General features: G+C 42.5%; 1 protein-coding gene and 1 non-coding gene across 3 annotated transcripts in view; both read right to left on the reverse strand.

Annotated features, from left to right (window-relative positions):
• The window catches only part of LOC126284182 (lachesin-like), a 1,090,923-nt gene that overhangs the window by 418,614 nt on the left and 650,739 nt on the right, over positions 1-21,570 (reverse strand). The window lies entirely within an intron of this gene.
• Trnas-cga (transfer RNA serine (anticodon CGA)) lies at positions 18,458-18,532 on the reverse strand. The gene has a single exon. It is a non-coding gene; the product is annotated as a tRNA-Ser (tRNA).

Raw genomic sequence — 21,570 nt, forward strand, 5'->3', positions numbered from 1 at the left:
ACCCTTGTGTATTTGTTTTCTTCCTGTCTCTGTGTACTGTTTCATACAATTTTTTTCTCTTCTAATACTAAGCTACATGCACTATGATGAGGAATACTGTTATCCTCAAATATAATTTGCATTAATAACATGTTATTTACTTCGTAAAGATGTTTACACATTATTTGTTCTGTTTTGTTCTAATGCTCATGTGTGAAGTTGATGTTTCAAAAGTTATTCTGATATTTTATGTATGTACTTATAATTTTTGTAACACTGGTGTATTTGCTATTTCGATTCTTTTGAAAAGCCTGTACTACTGCAAATGTTATCTGTATTGTTATGTTCTTTAAAGATGTATTTTGTACCTTTGTTATTGTATTCTTATGTTATAAAATTGTAATTGACACCAGTTCATCAAATTAAGTAACTTGTAAATTACATTTCACTGCACACGTTTCTGTTGGTCATAGTATATGGACAATATGTGAGAAGTAGGGACTGATAGCGTTTGCACGTGTGTTAATAATTCAGTAAAGGACTGGATAACAGCATTTCTGGTTCTAAGGACATTTCAAAAACAATTTTTGTGAGTGGACAAGTGGTGGTTATGGACTTGCTATATTATCCGCAACATTCTTCAATGGTGATTGTGCGCCTGCACAGTCAAACAGATGGCTGCTGGCCATCTCTACAAGGACTACAGTGGGTCTACACCTTTGATGACCCACCAATACCATTATTTCTACAAGGTCTACAGTGGGTCTGCATCTCTGGTGGCCCACCAATACCGTAATCTCTACCAGGACTACAAGGGGTCTACTCTGTGATGACCAACCTACCAATATTCTTCAAAATTTCGACTGACTCTGCTGTGGGTTTGCTCTGTTGTGGACCATTACCTGTCTGCATGTCAAGAGTCAGCACTGTTTTTCCGTTGGAAGGACAACACTACTTCTTCAAGACTGCATGGAAATCCACTACTTCCGTGTGCATTTTCTTTTACTACTCAGACTTTGAGAAAAACACTGCAATTTTACTTTGATGAATGATCAGGACTGTCTTTATGGACTGTGAGAAAATTTTAGCTTTTGACCAACATTGTATCGATAAGTGTGTGCATTTCATTTCTTTGTCATTGTAATTATGAAAAAATGTTTCAAATCTGTATTGGCCACTGCCCAAAACAATTTGTAAATTTTGTTGTGGGGAGCATGGGGGCTATGTAAGTAGGCTGTTTAGGTTTGTTTATGGGTAACGCCGCCGCCACGTAGCGCTCTGTATAAAAAATAACTGGCTGTGCCGTGTGCAGTCTGTGACTGGTTTGCATTGTTTTCTGCCATTGTAGTGTTGGGCAGCGGCAGCTGGATGCTAACAGCGCGTAGCGTTGCGCAGTTGGAGGTGAGCCGCCAGCAGTGGTGGACGTGGGGAGAGAGATGGCGGAGTTTTGAAATTTGTAAGAATTGATGTCATGAACTGATATATATATATATATATATATATATATATATATATATATATATATATATATATATATATATATATATATATATTATGACTCTTAAGATAAATACATTGTTTGTTCTCTATTAAAATCTTTCATTTGCTGACTCTGCTTATCAGTAGTTAGTGCCTTCAGTAGTTTGAATCTTTTATTTAGCCGGCAGTAGTGGCGCTCGCTGTATTGCAGTAGCTTGAGTAACGAAGATTTTTGTGAGGTAAGTGACTTGTGAAACGTATAGGTTAATGTTAGTCAGGGCCATTCTATCGTAGGGATTGTGTTGCGCCAAAAATATTGTGTTTCAGTTTAAGCACAGTGGTGTATAACTTTTCTAAGGGGACGTTTCAATTTTGCTCCCCAAATAGCAAAACTTCTTTACTACTTTAAGTGTCTCACTTCCTAATCTAATTCCCTCAGCATCACCCAACTTTATTCGACTACATTGCATTATCCTCGTTTTGCTTTTGTTGATGTTCATCTTATATCCTCCTTTTAAGACACTATCCATGTCGTTCAACTGCTCTTCCAAGACCTTTGCTGTCTCTGACAGAATTACGATGTCATCGGCGAACTTCAACCATGGATTTTAATACCTACTCTGAATTTGTCTATTGTTTCCTTCACTTCTTGCTCAATATACAGATTGAATAACATCGGGGAGAGACTACAACCCTGTCTCACTCCCTTCCCAACCACTGGTACCCTTTCATGTCCCTCGACTCTTATAACTGCTATCTGGTTTCTGTACAACTTGTAAATAGCCTTTCGCTTCCTGTGTTTTACCCCTGCTACCTTCAGAATTTGAAAGGGAGTATTCCTATCAACATTGTCAAAAGCTTTCTCTAAGTCTACAAATGTTAGAAACGTAGATTTGTCCTTCCTTAATCTAGCTTCTAAGATAAGTCGTAGGGACAGTATTGCCTCACGTGTTCCAACATTTCTACGGAATCCAAACTGATCTTCCCCGAGGTCGGCTTCTACTAGTTTTTCCATTCGTCTGTAAGGAATTCGCCTTAGTATTTTGCAGCTGTGACTTATTAAACTAATAGTTCGGTAATTTTCACATTTGTCAACACCTGCTTTCTTTGGGGTTGGAATTATTATATTCTTCTTGAAGTCTGAGGGTATTTCGCCTGTCTCATACGTCTTGCTCACCAGATGGTTGAGTTATGTCAGGACTGGCTCTCCCAAGGCTGTCAGTAGTTCCAATGGAATGTTGTCTACTCCGGGGGCGTTGTTTCCACTCAGGTCTTTCAGTGCTCCGTCAAACTCTTCACGCAGTATCGTATCTCCCATTTCATATTCATCTACACCCTCTTCCATTTCCATAATATTGTCCTCAAGTACATCGTCCTTGTATAGACCCTCTATATACTCCTTCCACCTTTCTGCTTTCCCTTCTTTGCTTAGAACTGGGTTTCCATCTGAACTCTTGATGTTCATACAAGTGGTTCTCTTATCTCCAAAGGTCTCTTTAATTTTCCTGTAGGCAGTATCTATCTTACCCCTAGTGACATGAGCCTCTACATCCTTACATTTGTCCTCTAGCCATCCCTGCTTAGCCATTTTGCACTTCCTGTCGATCTCATTTTTGAGACGTTTGTATTCCTTTTTGCCTGCTTCATTTATTGCATTTTTATATTTTCTACTTTGATCAATTAAATTCAATATTTCTTCTGTTACCCAAGGATTTCTACTAGCCTTCATTTTTTTACCTATTTGATCCTCTGCTGCCTTCACTACTTCATCCCTCAAAGCTACCCATTCTTCTTCTACACTATTTCTTTCCCCCATTCCTTCAGTTGCTCCCTTATGCTCTCCCAGAAACTCTGTACAACCTCTGGTTCTTTTAGCTTATCCAGGTCCCATCTCCTTAAATTCCCACCTTTTTGCAGTTTCTTTAGTTTTAATCTACAGGTCATAACCAATAGATTGTGGTCAGAGTCCACATCTGCCCCTGGAAATGTCTTACAATTTAAAACCTGGTTCCTAAATCTCTGTCTTACCATTATATAATCTATCTGAAACCTGTCAGTATCTCCAGGCTTCTTCCATGCATACAGCCTTCTTTTATGGTTCTTGAACCAAGTGTTAGCTATGATTAAGCTGTGCTCTGTGCAAAATTCTACCAGGCGGCTTCCTCTTTCATTTTTATGCCCCAGTCCATATTCACCTACTACGTTTCTTTCTCTCCCTTTTCCTACTACCGAATTCCAGTCACCCATGACTATTGAATTTTCGTCACCCTTCAGTATCTGAATAATTTCTTTTATTTGATCATACATTTCTTCAATTTCTTCGTCATCTGCAGAGCTAGTTGGCATATAAACTTGTACTACTGTAGTAGGTGTGGGCTTCGTATCTATCTTGGCCACAATAATGCGTTCACTATGCTGTTTGTAGTAGCTTACCCGCATTCCTATTCTTTTTATTCATTATTAAACCTACTCCTGCATTACCCCTATTTGATTTTGTGTTTATAACCCTGTAGTCACCTGACCAAAAGTCTTGTTCCTCCTGCCACCGCCCTTCACTAATTCCCACTATATCTAACTTTAACCTATCCATTTCCCTTTTTAAATTTTCTAACCTACCTGCCCGATTAAGGGATCTGACATTCCATGCTCCGATCCGTAGAACGCCAGTTTTCTTTCTCCTGATAACGACATCCTCTTGAGTAGTCCCCGCCCGGAGATCCGAATAAGGGACTACTTTACCTTTAGAACATTTTACCCAAGAGGACGCCATCATCATTTAATCATACAGTAAAGCTGCATGCCCTCGGGAAAAATTACGGCCGTAGTTTCCCCTTGCTTTCAGTCGTTCGCAGTACCAACACAGCAAGGCCGTTTTGGTTATTGTCACAAGGCCAGATCAGTCAATCATCCAGACTGTTGCCCCTGCAACTACTGAAAAGGCTGCTGCCCCTCTTCAGGAACCACACGTTTGTCTGGCCTCTTAACAGATTCCCCTCCGTTGTGGTTGCACCTACGGTAGGGCTATCTGTATCGCTGAGGCACGCAAGCCTTCCCACCAACGGCAAGGTCCATGGTTCATGGGGGGAGGGTATTCTTTGCAGCGAGATCTAGTTACGAAATTTCAGTCACAAATTTTCTCTTCCGAATGCGAAAGTATTTTCTATACACCCACCAACGTGGGGAGAGTATACCATCACAATAAAATAAGAGAAACCAGAGCTCTAACGGAAATATTTAGGTGTTCCTTTTTCCCACGTACCATTCGATAGTGGAATAGTAGAAAAGTAGTATGGAAATGCTTCGATAAACCCTCTGCCAGACACTTAAGTGTAAACTGCATAGTCACCATGTAGATGTAGATGCAGATGTATTCTTCTGACCTATAATGCTTCTGACCTCGTTACAGAGGTTTTGTGGCTGTCGTCCTTACCAACTCGTAGTATAGATTTCTCAAAGATTAAAACCAGTTTGACATGGGTCGCCGAGACACTGACACTTCAAAACTGGCCAGCCATTTCGACTGAGAACTGTATCGTAGAGTCGAGGCAGCCATGGAATGAGGTAGGAGGAGACACATTTTAATTGGATGGAGACCCGTCAGCGAGTAACCAGAGAGGAATGGATAAGAGAAGAGACTGAGTCTACCTTCTAGAGGGTTGCTAACCTTTAGTCCACTCTGTCTTTAGACTCTGACTCAGACGCCTGCCTTCATTCCGATGTCAGTCCATATCAGTCTCTTTCCTCAGCTAGATAAGAGCCACTTTTGCTGATAGAAGTAGCACTATAAAGCACGTACAAATTTAATCATCTATTCTTTCTGTTACACTGCGCTTTAAGTACAATTTCAGTAATTTGATATCCGTCATGTTGTCACGACTTCAGTGGCCATCATTGTATTACTTTTACCGGACCACAGAGGGCTGAAGTGTGTAGAGCAGATGGTACTCCTTATGAGCTGCCAGTGCTTGGGAATCAGCAGGGAGACTGCTGTGCTGGATTAGGATCGCCCCAAGTATAACGGATCATGGAGAGGAATAATGCCCATTACGCACGGCAGACAATGGCAGCCGACAGTCCAACGCACTCCAGAGCTCACATCTGTCACGCGGAAGCGGTGATTAAGGGATGACGAAGCGCGCATCTCTGACAGGGCAAGGTAGGGGGAGTAGGCTCCTCACGAAGCAGGGGACATGTTTCTTGGTCGCCCTCTTCTGTTCGACGTGAGCTCCTACGGCGGGAGCTCTCGAACGAGTAAACAGACTCCAGGTCTGAGCTCACTCTCTAACGCTAAACGTTGTTAGGTCGGTGTATCTATAGTAACTTCTTGTAATACTTGGTAACAACGTTTACGAGTTGTTTAATTCAGTCTTAGTCCGTTTACAGCTGAAGACGTTTCTACTGTACTATGGCAGTTTCAGTCGTCATCAGACATAAATTATTCGCTACCATTACAAGGCACCTATTATTTATATTCGACGCCGGAATTGCGGCAACAGAATAAGAGCTTCTAAGCCATCTTTTTGTTTTATTCGACAAAAACAACAACAAAAATGGCTAGCTTACAATGAAATGAAATAAATAATGTGACAGATGATTGCAGTCATAAATTGCAGCATTCATAAAATGAGGAAAAATATTCAGTCTTTGTAGTAGCACACATTTAGCACCTTCACTGTCACATTCAATTGGTGGCAGCTCAGCTTGCACATTTTCTTCTCCTGCAACCTGAGGTTCCCGATCATCATTTCCCAGGCCCAAATTCATAATCCAGTAAATCCTTCATGTGTGTTCCTCCAGGGTAAATTACGTGGACAGAAGAGCAGTCACGAACAGCGACATCGCAAATTCCATCACTACCTTGTTATTTTTTGTCAGTTTCAGCCTTCTAAATGCATTCTTAGGGAGTTCAAGGTCTTCCTTTGTAACAGACAACAGATGTTTGCCGTCATATTCCTGTATCTGCACCTTACGGCAACGCACTGGCAGAGCTGTCATTTGTACTCAGGTGACTCATGTGAAAAGGTTTCTAACGTGGTTAGAAATTAAAAGGCTTTGAACGTGTATGCAGACGCATGGTACAATCCATTTTGGAAATCGTTAGTGAATTCAGTATTCGAGATACATAGTGTCAGCAGTGTGTCGGTAATATAAAATTTCACTTATTACCTCTCACCTCGAACAAGGTACAGTACGACGGTCTTCACTTAACGATCGAAAGCAGTGGCGTTTTCGTAGGGGTTTCCGTGCTAACAGACATCGACACTTCGTGAAATAACCACAGAAGTCAGTATGGGAGTACGATAAACAGTGCGGAGAAATTTGTCGTTAGTGCTTTATGGCAATAGATGACCGACGCGAGTGCCTTTTCTATGAGTACAGCACAGCCTCTTCGAGGTTATAAGTATATCGGTTAGGCCCTAGACGGCTGTAAAATCCTTGTTCCATGGATCAGATGAGTCCAGATTTCAGAGAGTAACGAAGACCCCATGAAACAAAGGACCCAAGTTGTGAACAAGGGCCGGCCGATGTGACCGAGCGGCTCTAGGCGCTTCAGTCCGGAACCGCGCTGCTGCTACGGTCGCAGGTTCGAATCCTGCCTCGGGCATTGATGTGTGGGATGTCCTTAGGTTAGTTACGTTTAAGTAGTTCTAAGTTCTAAGGGACTGATGACCCCAGATGTTAAGTCCCATAGTGCTCAGAGCCATTTGAACCAATTGTGAACAAGGCACTGTGCAAGATGTTTGTGGCTCGTTAATGGTGTTGGGCGTGTTTACATGTAATGGCCTGAGTCGTATGGTCCAGCTGAACGGGTAATCGACTGGAAATGTTTTGCTACTTAGAGATCATTCCCAGCCAAACAACGACGGAATGTTTATGGGTCACTATGCGCCATCTCACCCGACCACAACTGTTCGCGACTGGTCTGAAGAACATTCTGGACAATCCGAGGTAGTGGTCTGGCAATCCAGATCGCGCAACATGAGTCCCATCGAACATTTATGGGACATAATCGAGAGATCAGTTAGTGCACAGCACCCTGCACCAATTGCACTTTCGCAGTTATACACTTTAGCAGTTATTGACGCCCATAGAGCGAGTATGGCGCAGTATGTCTGCAGGGGACGTACTAAGACTAGTTGAGTTCACGCCACGCCTGTCTAAAGAAGGCCCCACGCGTTATTACGAGGTATCCCACGAAGCCTGTCATCTTAGCGTACCGCGTGAAAAGGACGACAAACTTTAAGATGTTGTTCAGTTATACCTTGTTAGTATTTTGATACAAGAGATCCACGGTCTCCGGCGGGTCGCTACAAAGTAATAATGTAATTATGATTTATTCGGTTTGTTACCACAAACATTCTTCTTTCTACGAAAAGGCTTTCGCATCACGGTAAAAACATCAGCCCTCGGATGAAACACGTACACTTTTGTAACAGTGTCTTCTCTATGTTCTGTCAGTGTACAGTACAGCACGTACCAAATGCACAACTGTTGCCCTTAGTTCAAGAACTGCAGTAGTTTGACGTGCAGCTGCGATTATTCTAGCGATCAGGTCCGTGCGAGTATCGACCGGAGTCTCATAAACGAAAATCTTCACATGGGGCCTTAAGAAGAAATACATTAGTGTTACGTCTGGTGACGGATCTGTCCGTGAAATAGAATCACCGCGACCAACTCACTGCCGTCCAAACTGTGCTACAATGTGATTCTACATCGAATGCAAGGTGTGCCGGCGCCCTGCCATGTTGAAACCGTATACGCTGACGAATGGAAACAAGACACAGTGCATACAGTCGACATTTTCATTCTTGTGCAGTATTTTCTGTGCAATACAGATAAAGAGGCTAAATGGGGCAAGAAACCAAAAAAATGCAGTAAATCTGTAATTAGTCACCACTGGGCGTCATGGGTGATTCAGCTGCCCAAACCGATGTCGCCTTTTGCAGCACCCAATTTTAACTCCGGCCTTCAAAAACCACGTGTGAGATTTTCATATTGTCTCACTCCTTACGTGTAAGCTAGTAGTCCTACAGAAAAATAATAGACAGGATCATTTGGAAGGAATTTAACAGTAGTTCAGTTCATACTGGCAAATGTTAATGCTATAGACCAGGTATAGAGTATGTTGTCCATTGTACTCTCCCTTTCACTGTATAAAAACACGACACATTCGATCTTTTTTTGGCATTCATTGAATGGCCTTATCACGCCACCTCTTAGTCGAGCACAAAAAAACTATGTAGCTGACCAGAATGAGATTTTCACTCTGCAGCGGATTGTGCGCTGATATGAAACTTCCTGTCAGATTAAAACTGTGTGCTGGACAGAGACTCGAACTTGGGACCTTGCCTTTCGCGGGAAAGTGCTCCTGAGTTCGAGTCTCGGTCCAACACACAGTTTTAACCTGCCAGGAAGTCTTATATAACTGACGTTTGTGTGAATTTTACCTCATATTTTGTGAATTTTATCAGCATAAGAAATATTGTATCGTTGACGCAGTCAGGCCCTTTGAGTTCGAAACTACTGTGCTTGTAACGGTTACGTTTGGGTCGATTTGGGAAAGTAATTAGTTTAACGTAACGTAATAATCGTTTTTGTTTCATTACTCTCACGGACACGTTTAGTTTAATAATCCTAACGAAATGGCGTCGTGGCGTAATAGCCCAGTCAATAGAGACAAAAAAAAGCTCGAATATCGAGAACGTGTAGTCGGAAATTTATGTAGAGTGTTAGGAGGGAGCGCCGAAAAAGACAAGAAATCCTGACTGGTGAGGAATGAGCATGGGCATGAAGACGTGTTTAAAAGTCGCTTTTCTTCAATAACTCGAAATTCGTGGCGTGCAGCAAATATTTACCTACATTAAATTTTTCACTAAGAGGTCCTGTTTATTTTTTCTACAAGACTAATAGTTTAGACCGCTCGGGATTAGCCGAGCGGTCTGGGGCGCTGCAGTCATGGACTTTGCGGCTGGTCCCGGCAGAGGTTCGAGTCCTCACTTGGGCATGGGTATGTGTGTTTGTCCATAGGATAATTTAGGTTAAGTAGTGTGTAAGCTTAGGGACTGATGACCGTAGCAGTTAAGTGTCATACGATTTCACACACATTTGAACATTTCGAACTAATAGTTTGCACGTAGCCTGCGAGAGAATATGAAAATCTCGCTCGTGGTTTCTGAAGACAAGATATAGCCTGCGGGTTGCATGAAAGGACATCGGTAGGGGCAGCTGAATCACTCTGTGTATGGAGATGTTTGTGTATGTTTCTATGTGTGTGTGTGATTGTCAATATCGAGAGTGGGAAACCGTTGCTAACCAAATTACAGAACTACCTCCCCGTGCAGAATTCCAGAGGGCAATCAGTGTGTTTTCTCATTCGAGAATTGGAAACGTCATCAGTGAATATAAAAGAGCGAGCACGGCAGATGAAAGGCACCGCGCGCTTGTTTACGCAGCGGGCAGGCGGCCGGACGGTGGGTGACTCTCCGGGCCGGGCGCTGGTGATGAATGCGGCGCGCGACGCTGTATCGGCCCGGATCGAACGCGGCCACTTTAACAGATGAGGACACCCATCTGGCTGGTGCAGACGGCCGCTCCCATTGCGCTAATGAAACCTGCCAGTGGCCGTGTTGCTAATTCGGAGTGCCACCACCCGGAGCGCTGCTGTGCTGCTTTAAATGAGGCTGTCCCCACCCCTCCGCGCCGCAGTCCGCACGCGAACCCCTAGGGAGCAGCGTGCCCGGCTCGCAGGTGTTCGCCACTGTTGTTGCTGCACCCTGAGCGAATCGCTTTAGCTCTCCAGGGCTTTCGATGACTGCACTGGCCCGGTGGACCAACTTGACATTCCGTATGGGATGATCTACGTTCCAAACCCCTATACTAATTCGATGGCATTGTAATTCTGTCAGAGACAGCAAAGGACTTGGAAGGGCAGTTGAACGGAATGGACAGTGTCTTGAAAGGAGGGTATAAGACGAACATCAACAAAAGCAAAACGAAGATAATGGAATGTAGTCGAATTAAGTCGGGTGATGCTGAGGGAATTAGATTAGGAAATGAGACACTTAAAGTAGTAAAGGAGTTTTGCTATTTGGGGAGCAAAATAACTGATGATGATTAGAGAGGATATAAAATGTAGACTGGCAATGGCAAGGAAAGCGTTTCTGAAGAAGAGAAATTCGTTAACACCGAGTATAGATTTAAGTGTCAGGAAGTCGTTTCTGAAAGTATTTGTATGGAGTGTAGCCATGTATGGAAGTGAAACATGGGCGATAAATAGTGTGGACAAGAAGAGAATATATGCTTTCTAAATGTGGTGCTACAGAAGAATGCTGAAGATTAGATGGGTAGATCACATAACTAATGAGGAGGTACTGAATAGGATTGGGGAGAAGAGGAGTTTGTGGTACAACTTGGCTAGAAGAAGGGATCGGTTGGTAGGACATGTTCTGAGGCATCAAGGGATCACAAATTTAGCATTGGAGGGCAGCGTGGAGGGTAAAAATCGTAGAGGGAGACCAAGAGATGAATACACTAAGCAGATTCAGAAGGATGTAGGCTGCAGTAGGTACTGGGAGATGAAGAAGCTTGCACAGGATAGAGTAGCATGGAGAGCTGCATCAAACCAGTCTCAGGACGGAAGACCACAACAACAACATACTAATTCGTATGTACTGTCACTAGACGTGTATGAATAAAATTGTGATGAACCAAAATGGTGTTATTTCTCGGTGTTATATGCAAGAAGTCATTTTTACAATCATTTTTCTGGTATTGGAAGCTCCTGTTAGCGCTTTCCTGTGGTGACGAAGTTTTATTTTAAAAAGCTCTGCCTTCCACAAAACACAATTCCTGTTATCGAACACGTTTTGGCAATTACGCGTTGCTATCAGTAGGACTAGTTTGAATTCAGTAAAACGTTTTACCAACTGTATCTCTTTTAATTGTGTAAGCTACAAATCGTGGGTTTTTATTTTTTGTGATTGCACAGATGAAACTCTTTGGAATAGCATGTAAAATAATTTCTCTTTGAACAAACACATTCCTCAAAATACTTTTCATATGGCTTCTTGTCGTCTTTGAGTGAGTGTAGGAGGATACAACATGACTTGGACAGCATTTATCATTGGTGTAAAGAATATAGATAAATGTAGATAAATGTAAATTAATGCAGATGAATAGGAAAAAGAATCCCGTAATGTTTGAATACTCCATTAGTAGTTTAGGGCTTCACACAGTCACGTCGATTAAATATTTGGGCCTAACATTGTCATATGAAGTGGGACAAGCATGTAATGGCAGTTGTGGGGAAGGCGGATAGTCGTCTTCTGTTCATTGGTAGAATTTTGAGAAGATGTCGTTCATCCGTAAAGGTGACCGCTTATGAAACACTAACAGGACCTATTCTTGAGTACTGCTCGAGCGTTTGGGATCCCTATCAGGTCGGATTGAGGGAAGACATAGAAGCAATTCAGATGCGGGCATCTAGATTTGTTACTGGTAGGTTTGATCATCACGCGAGTGTTACGGAAATGCCTCAGGAACTCGGATGGGAGACTCTGGAGGAAAGGAGGCGTTCTTTTCGTTAATCACTACTGAGAAAATTTAGAGAACCAGCATTTGAGGCACACTGGAGTACAATTTTCTGCCACCATCTTATATTTCGCGGAAAGACCACAAAGATAAGATAAGAGAAATTAGGGCTCGTACAGAGGCATATAAGCAGTCATTTATCCCTCGTTCTGTTTGGGACTGGAACAGGGAGAGAAGATGCTAGTTGTGATACGAGGTATCCTCCGCCACTCACCGTATGGTGGATTGCGGAGTATGTATGGAGATGTAGATGTAGACACGCCGTATTGTTGTTGCGTCAGTACAGAAATCGGACTGATGCAGCTCTGCATGCTAGCTTATCCTATGCAGGCATTTTTGTCTCTGCATTCCTGCTACATATTTAAACCACCTAACCATAATCAAGACTCGGGCTCCCTCTGCAACTCTAACCCCGCTAACCTCCCTCCCCCAACCACCATTAACTCACACACACATACACTGCCGTTTATTATGGAACTGACGATTCTCTGACGCCTCAGAACGTGTTAGTCAAGTTACTACACTTTTATTTCTGTACAGTTCTTTGAAGATCGTCCGATCTACTCATCTAAGCTTTAGTATTCTTCTGTTGCATCACGTTTCAAGAAGTATCTGACTCGTAAAAGCAAGCACACCTGTACTATCGCAACTAGAAAATTAATACAGTTTTACGTGAGAAAAGTTGACAAAATAAGAGGCCTAAAACACGAAATCGTCCAATAATTTTGGCTAAAATTTTTGCAGAAGGAAAATGTGTCTGACTGAAAAAAACACATATGTGTCGAAACACGATGGGAAAAAAAGGAAAAACACAGTCTTCTGCAGAAGGTAGAGACTGAAAAACCAATTTTTGTGTCGTGCATATTTTCAGTGAAAAATGGGAACATGGGGCCTACTTCACTGTCTCACGTTACTCTCTGTTTTCCATATGGTCAGTCTCTTCAACGCCCCCCCCCCCCCTCTCTCTCTCTCTCTCTCTCTTTCTCTCTCTAGCTCTCTCTGTCTCTCTCTCTCTCTCTTACACACACACACACACACACACACACACACACACACACACACACACACAGGGAGAGAGAGAGAGAGAGAGAGAGAGAGAGAGAGAGAGAGAGAGAGAGAGAGAGAGAGAGAGTTATCAAACTTTCATAAATTATTCTGTACGGTAGAGGAAGTTGTTGAGCGTGTATAATTTCCGTCGGTATTCGAGCTTAATTTATGAGTAATCTATGACATTTCTCACAACGCTACCTCATAAGTGCCAATGTTTTTATGGCTCAGCCCCTCACTTTTTTCAGTGCCACACTAAGTCTGCGTGAAGGATAATTTAGTTCTGATTCAACTACCATTTCTTTTAAAATGTGACGTATTAACATTTGCTTTCAGGTGTTCATCTGATATCTTGATTCCATTTTTCTGCACAATATCTAGACGATCGACTGAGTCGACTTCTTCGGGCAACACAAGTTGTGTTATAACACAAATCACTACCTGTTCTCCAAGCAGACCGTGAAGTACTGTCGATGATGAAACGATTTTTACAGCCGAGGTCGAATCCCGTCACTAGGTAGGTCCTTTGACGCTTATTTGTTGCTCTTTTATTTGTTTATTTTTTATATTTTTCAAAGCTGACATTGCTATTCCATGAAACGCGCTTTCTCTTGGCAGGCAAGGACCATCAGCAACACGTCTTACTAAAGCTACCAAGTGCTTCAACTGCTACTGGAGCGCTACCTCGAGTGTAAACATGAAATGAAATGTGACGAGACAAGAACCGTAGAGCAATGTCAAGTTTCTGAAAGATCTTCATTAAGGAGTCTCCCCATGTAAATATCTTAGGACAGAGGTCCCAATTTAGTCAACGCTTCTGCTTCACTAACATTTCGGCAGATCAATAAGAAGCTTAGAGAATCTGCGTTTCACGGGATCCGAAAGATTTAAAAAAAAAAAAAAAAAAAAAAAAAAAAAAATTAAAGATGTGCCTGACATCGGTATTCGAACTCAACAGCGCTATATCAACACAGATTCTAGTCTCCGAGAGCCATAACGATACAGCTAGCAGCACTTGAATTAGCTGTCTCCCTCTCCACGGGAAAGAATTACATGGTCGTTCAAGCTTAACGTGTTCTTAAGAAAAGCTTTAGCTCTTCCGGAGAATTTACTGAGTTAATGGTTTCTGAGCCGTGGCGCGGCAGTTCGATTTACCTTTGCGTGAATGTCCTCTTTGCCTCATACATCGGTAGTGGTCAACTCTTTGGTTGTGACCAGAGGGCGTAACGGAGTGGAACAGATAGTCAATGGAGATATCTTGGTGAGGGGCCATTAGAGAGAACAACAAGGGCTGGATGGCGTTCGTTGGGACGGCGGGCGTTCTGGTGCGCTCTTAATGGTAGTTGTGCGCTTGCTGCCGGCTAGTAGCCGAGCGGTTCTAGGGGCTTCAATCTGGAACTGCGAGTACGCTACGGTCGCAGGTTCGAAGCCTGCCTCTGACATGTATGTGTGTCATGTCCTTAGGTTAGTTAGGTTTTAGTAGTTCTAAGTTCTAGGGGACTGATGACGTCACATTTTAAGTCACATAGTGCTCAGAACCATTCGAATTTGTGCGCTTGGTATAGACTTGAGTGGCGTACGGATAGAGCACGCCCTTATTGCCGTGGTGTTCTGAAGCGCTCCACGGCGAGAGGGTTCGCTGGCCTGGAGTACAGTGGACGGACATTCCTACTGCGCGCCTGGGGATGAGACATGGATCTTGTGAAGCAGTAGTGCGATGGTGCCTTCTCTCTTGGATCGTGGGCCTCCTGTGGATCTGGCTTGATTTGTTCGCTTGTTGCGGAGACTTCCTTCGTTTAATGATGACCTGGGATAAATATCCTTGCGAAATTGTTATTATTATGAGGAAACCTAACAACTTTATCGCACTCTCGTTGTGTCTCACCGTCAGAAGGATTAATTATTTTAAAAAAGGAAAGGAATGGCAGATAGTCCTAGGGCTAGTTGAGTGTAGTAACGCGAGACGTGATAAATTTTCACCTGGTACTTGTGAAGTTAATAGGGTGTGCTGAGCACGGGAAAGTTTGGTGACTCAGCTTGTCACAGCGGTTAAGCAATTACATAACTGTGTAAGACACTGATCGGAGATGCTGACTGATTTAAATGGTTAATGTGAGTCAATTCCTCTATGAGGATGGTAGGTGCTAAAGTCAAAGTAGTTAAATTTTGTTAATTTCTGGAAATCTGAACGGGTTTCTTTTAAACTGTGTGTGTGCATTTTTTCTGAGCGTGTGTGTTCCAAGTAGCTTAATGACGTAAATCCTAGAGCTTGTACTGATTGCTGACGAGCATTATGTATGCCATGGCTTAGTCGTCCTTTGTTACCACTACGTGTAATTATTCCGTCACCATATGCCAGAAGTTACGTCCACAGGTCCTTGGCGTGATGTCTGAGTCGACTATTGCTACAATTCTCGTGAAAACGTTGAAACGTCCCCTTCGAAGAATTATGCATAACTGTGCTTAAACTGACACACAATATTTTTTTTTAGCGCAACGCAATCTGACTTTCAGTAATCCCTACAAGAGAATGGCCCAGACTAACATTAACCTATACCTTTCACAAATCACTTACCTCACAAAAATCTTCGTTACTCAGGCTACTGCAATACCGCGAGCACCACTACTGCCAGCTAAATAAAAGATTCAAACTACGGAAGGCACTAAAGTTTTTCGTGATACATTTCATTCCATTGCTGTAATCTGTAACACCTGAGGGTATAATTACATTAATCCTCAGGGGGGTACACGCCTTCTTTGTGTACCATGTGTTTGGCAAGCACAAGGAGCCCTAGCTAATATGGTATTTGCTTATACAACTTTACACATCGGTACCATATTTATCAAACACATAAATTACACAGCTATCTGATCATTTATCTGAGAGACAAACATTTTTTTTTACTATATCAGTGACACATGTTTACGTAATTACACTGTTGGATAACTTCACAATTACGAAATTGTATTTTGTCTGTACTTTGTGAACTGTTCATATTTTTTTGGAACCATTGTGATACTATGAGAGCTTTGAATGACATATTTGGTATGGGATCATGATTTTTAAAGTACGTTTGACGTAGATGACACTTTTGATATGAGCACAGAATTTTTTTTAGGTTTTGAAATTATTGGAGGAAGCTACGACGATTTTTAGAATTTTACTGAGGTGTTATGATGTTATTATTACGATGACTATGTGTATTATGCTGTTGCGGTATGTTTATGATCAATACGCTGATGCTGTATGAGTTATTTGATTATGCTACGTATCTGTTATGATGAAATATTGAAGAAATACCTCACTGGAATCTTCTGATTTTTTCCTTGTAGTTTGTGTAATTAGTGTAGCTTTTGTTTATTGCTAGCGCGTAATCATAGATAGAATTTCCTTTGTAATTGCTGTCTTTCATTGCTGTACAGTAAAACAGTTGTGGCATGCATTTAGATTTTTCGCAGCTGCGCTTGCAATTAACGAGATATTATTTTCAGTGATATGTTAATGTGTTCTCTTATTTTTGCTCTTCAAATTGTGCTTTTCTGTGTTGTCGTGTAAAATATTGTGACAATAATTGCGTGTGAAAAACGTAATACTAGGCTCCAAAGTAAACTGAAAAATGACAGTGAAGACGAAAGCAGTGTGTTAGCGCCACCGAGTAATGAATTAACTAATGTTCAAAGTAGTAATTTGGTAATTGTACATAGGGAAATGGAGCGGGCTGCAAACAATGGTGTATACAGTGACACAGTTAGTGAACAGGGAAGCATTATCGATCGATCGGTCGGCAACAGCTCGGGTCAGGAATCCGAAATGATAGGACACAATCTTGCAAATACTGTACATTCAGGTTTTGCGTCCTCACCGTTTTCTCAAATAAGTCAAGGCACATTTTTTGCTTGTCAAAATGTCAATGTTGCCAGTGCAAATTCACTGCCGAAAAGCATAGAGGAACAGATTCCAGACACTAATACATTATTATTGCAATTAATGCAACAAATGAAACAAAATCAGAGACAAACACAGCAACAGTTAGACACAATGGAACAAAATCAGAGACAAACACAGGAAAATCTTCGAAAGTTAGACACAATGGAACAACATCAGAGACAAACACAGCAAAAGCTTCAAAAGTTAGACACAATGGAACAAAATCTTCAAAAGTTAGACACAATGGAACAAAATCTTCAAAAGTTAGACGCAATGGAACAAAAGCTTCAAAAGTTAGACTCAGTGGAACATACGCTTGAATAAACATGTGAAGATTTAATTACTGAATTACATAAAATCGAATCGAAATGTCAAAAAGTCTGTAATGACGTAAAAACACAAATTTGTGAGCATTTCCAACCCATTTTTTCGCGGCATGAAAATGCATTACAGAATCACGAAGCAGCCATAAAAGATTGAAACAAAGGAAGGCACAAACTACTGATAGGTATAGTTAGCAAATGAAAGAGTTTAATAGAGAACAACCAATGTATTTACCTTAATAGTCAGTTCATGACACCAATTCTTACAAATTTCAAAACTCCGCCATCTCTCTCCCCACGTCCACCACTGCTGGCGGCTCACCTCCAACTGCGCAACGCTATGCGCTGTTAACATCCAGCTGCCCAACACTACAATGGCAGACAACAATGCAAACCAGCCACAGACTGCACACGGCACAGCCAGTGATTTTTATATAGAGCGCTACGTGGCGGCGGCGTTACCAATAAAAAAAAAAACCTAAACAGCCTACTTACAACGTGGAGTGTTACACATGCGTGAAGTTTAATTTTGTAAGTGACTCGGAAAGTAACTCATTTAGTAGAATGCAGTGTAAGCATTTAAATGGTTTGTAATTTTGTTAACTGGTTTTTAATGTTGTCACTGTAAGAACTCTTTGGCTTGTAGACGAAGTAGTTTTCTGCAGTTTAAAGTTAATTGAGCGCTTCAAGGTTTACGTGAAAAGTTGCAAATGAATTTTCTTCTCTAATACTTACTTGTTTAAGTCCCTTGTGGACGTCAACAGTTAAAATTGTAGTTAAGATTCCGTTTATCCTCTGGGAAATTTTATCTGTAAAAAAAGGTTCAAGGTATTATGCGGTCATCAGCTAATGCAGCTCCTCAGCACTCCACCACCTAGCTCCTGACTACCGCACAATTTCAGTTTCCTGTCTTTCCTACCTTTCAATAACAATGACAGTATCACGTAACAAGTATTCTTTCTCGCTGACGTGAAGCTCTCGCACTTTTGCTCTGGTGCCCGTTATTCACCAACAGACTCATGGAAACTGATGCATTTGGAGTACTAGAATGAGATTTTCACTCTGCAGCGGAGTGTGCGCTGATATGAAACTTCCTGGCAGATTAAAACTGTGCGCCCGACCGAGACTCGAACTCGGGACCTTTGCCTTTCGCGGGCAAGTGCTCTACCAACTGAGCTACCGAAGCATGACTCACGCCCGTTACTCACAGCTTTACTTCTGGCAGTACCTCGTCTCCTACCTTCCAAACTTTACAGAAGCTCTTCTGCCAACCTTGCAGAACTAGCACTCCTGAAAGTTCTGCAAGGTTCGCACAAGAGCTTCTGTAATGTTTGGAAGGTAGGAGACGAGGTACTGGCAGAAGTAAAGCTGTGAGTAGCGGGTGTGAGTCGTGCTTCGGAAGCTCAGATGGTAGGGCACTTGCCCGCGAAAGGCAAAGGTCCCGAGTTCGAGTCTCGGTCGGGCGCACAGTTTTAATCTGCCAGGAAGTTTTATTTGGAGTATTGTTTGCAACAACGATTAACAAAATCTAACATTCTGCTGGATACATCGTATTATGTGAAACGTGAGTATCTTGTGGCATATAATATGTTCAAATAACTTCCCGGAATGCAGCTGGGTATTCTCTTCAACAACTATAGAAATTTTGACTGATGTTGTCTGTTTGCATACTGTAAGACCTTCGGTACACACACCATCAAATTATTTGACTTGTCGCTCTAACGATGTATGCGAGTGTCAGCAATATGTCTCGTGGTCTTGTTGTGGAGTGTTTACCTTCTGCCGTTAGGTCAGACGATAGAAATGCCACATGCACGCTTAGAGTAGCAGATTAACGGTGATCCACTTTAAGCAGAACTTGATTCATTTCCACACACAGACTGAGTAATCGGAGGACTGCACACTCGTTATAATACCTCGCGTGCTCAGGTATCACTGCGCGAGTGTGATCCGCGAGGAGAAAAGGTTCTACGTTAGCAGCAATCTCATTGGCTACGTTACATATTAATGCGCGGTTCGGCGGAAGCAGAATTTGGTCCGTCACTAAGACAGCGCCATCTCTTAGTGCGGAGACAGACGAGCGCTGCGTGTGCGCTGTTGTGCTTAGCGGGGCGCGCTCTATTGGGAAAGTTGTGTCCACGCTGACTACGCGGAACTATGTACACAACAGATGTACACTCTGCAGTTTTCAAGGCATCAATGCAGCGCTTTGTTCCCGATGTAAGTTTTAACAACTCACGCTCATGCCCATATCTGGCAGCAGCAGATTAACAGAGTAGAGGAACACCAATATATGCTGCACTACTCGTGTACTGTACTTTAGCTACGTTGTCTGCGCACTGAGCAGTTGAAAAACACTGAGAGACACAAGCAAAAGGTGAGCACTGGGGATAGATGGAGGAAAGGAAATGAAATTTTAAGAAATGAGAGGGCATATGATGTTATTGGAGCGATTACAAAATCAAGTCCTATTTGCAAAGAAATAGGATGTATGAGTCCACTTATCAATATGACGTTGCACTTCCTCTGACATGGACACTTGCACTGATTCGGTTGGGATGTGTGTCGCAACCCTTCACACACTCTCTTGAGCCAAGATTTTCAACATCTATTGTGACTGGTCCTTGACATGCTGGGGCGGAGTTGACGCCTGAGCCACTTCCACAAATGTTATATAGGAGACTAATTTGGATGTCTCGCTGGCCACGGTAATGTCTCAATATCGTGCAGACAGTTCAAGAGTCACGTGTCATGGACGAAAGAACATTGTCCTGTTGAAAAATGACAGCACGGTACTGTTGCACGAGAGGTAACACATGAGAATGAAGGATGTTCATGGCACAGTCTTTGTGCCCTTACGGTTCTCGCAATCAATACCAGCCGAGTCCTGTAGTGATACACAATAGCTTGGCTTTCGCGGGCAGGTGCTCTACCATCTGAGCCACCGAAGCACGACTCACGCCCGGTTCTCACAGCCTTACTCCTGCCAGTATCTCGTCTCCTACCTTCTTGCCCTCGAAGGTAAAGGTTCCGAGTTCGAGTCTCGGCCCAGCACTCAGTTGTAATCTGCCAGGAAGTTTCATATCAGCGCGCACTCCGCCGCAGAGTGAAAATCTCATTCTGGAAACGCACGGGTATTTGAACTGTCGTCCACCAAAATAATGCTTCAATCGACAGTTAAAGTGAAAATATATACTGACAGAACTCCGCGTGAACCAGAATGGAAAATCGTGGTTTTTCAAGTGACGCGACGCGTGAGGAATGGACATTGAGAGCTCAGCTGAGAAAGAAAAGTAGTTCTGCGTATGTTGAAAGCGATGCGTCCTGAGCAGTTGCGGTAAGATAAAGGTATTGTATGCATTGTTTCTGTTCTAAACGGGCATTTAATTTAGTGCCGCGGGCAGTCCTGTAACGTGACTGCACTTCACTCTGGGTTGTGGAGCTTTACTGCCCACCTAATTTTCCATCTCGTTTCTAGGACGTAAATATCAATATTGTTTCTAACTGGGTAGTTATTATGTACGCTTTTTCGGGAAATACTTGTAATTGTCGTACATAAATGTACTTCATTATAATAAATCAAAATAATTTGACTGCGGAAGGTCGTAGCTCTTGAAACGTACACTCTGAGATATTTGATGTATTAATACTACAATGCACATCTACATCTGCATCTACATCAATACTCCGCAAGCCACCTGACGGTGTGTGGCGGAGGGTACCTTGAGTACCTCTATCGTTTCTCCCTTCTATTCCAGTCTCGTATTGATCGTAGAAAGAAAGATTGTCGGTATGCTTCTGTGTGGGCTCTAATGTCTCTGACTTTATCCTCGAATTCTCTTCTCGAGATATGCGTAGGAGGGAGGAATATATGTTTGACTCCTCGGTGAAGGTATGTTCTCGAAACTTCAACAAAAGCTCGTAGCGAGCTACTGAGCATCTCTGTTGCAAAGTCTTTCACTGGAGTTTACCTATCATCTCCGTAACGCTTTTGCGACTACTAAATGATACTGTAACGAAGAACGCTGCTCTCCGTTCGATCTTCTCTATCTCTTCTATCAACCCTATCTGGTACGGATCCCACACTGGTGAGCAGTATTCAAGCAGTGGGCGAGCAAATGTACTGTAACCTACTTCCTTTGTTTTCGGACTGCATTTCCTTAGGATTCTTCCAGTAAATCTCACTCTGGCATGTGCTTTACCAACTATTAATTTTATATGGTC

The sequence above is a fragment of the Schistocerca gregaria genome, chromosome 1 (assembly GCF_023897955.1).
Source record: "Schistocerca gregaria isolate iqSchGreg1 chromosome 1, iqSchGreg1.2, whole genome shotgun sequence".
NCBI lineage: Eukaryota > Metazoa > Arthropoda > Insecta > Orthoptera > Acrididae > Schistocerca > Schistocerca gregaria.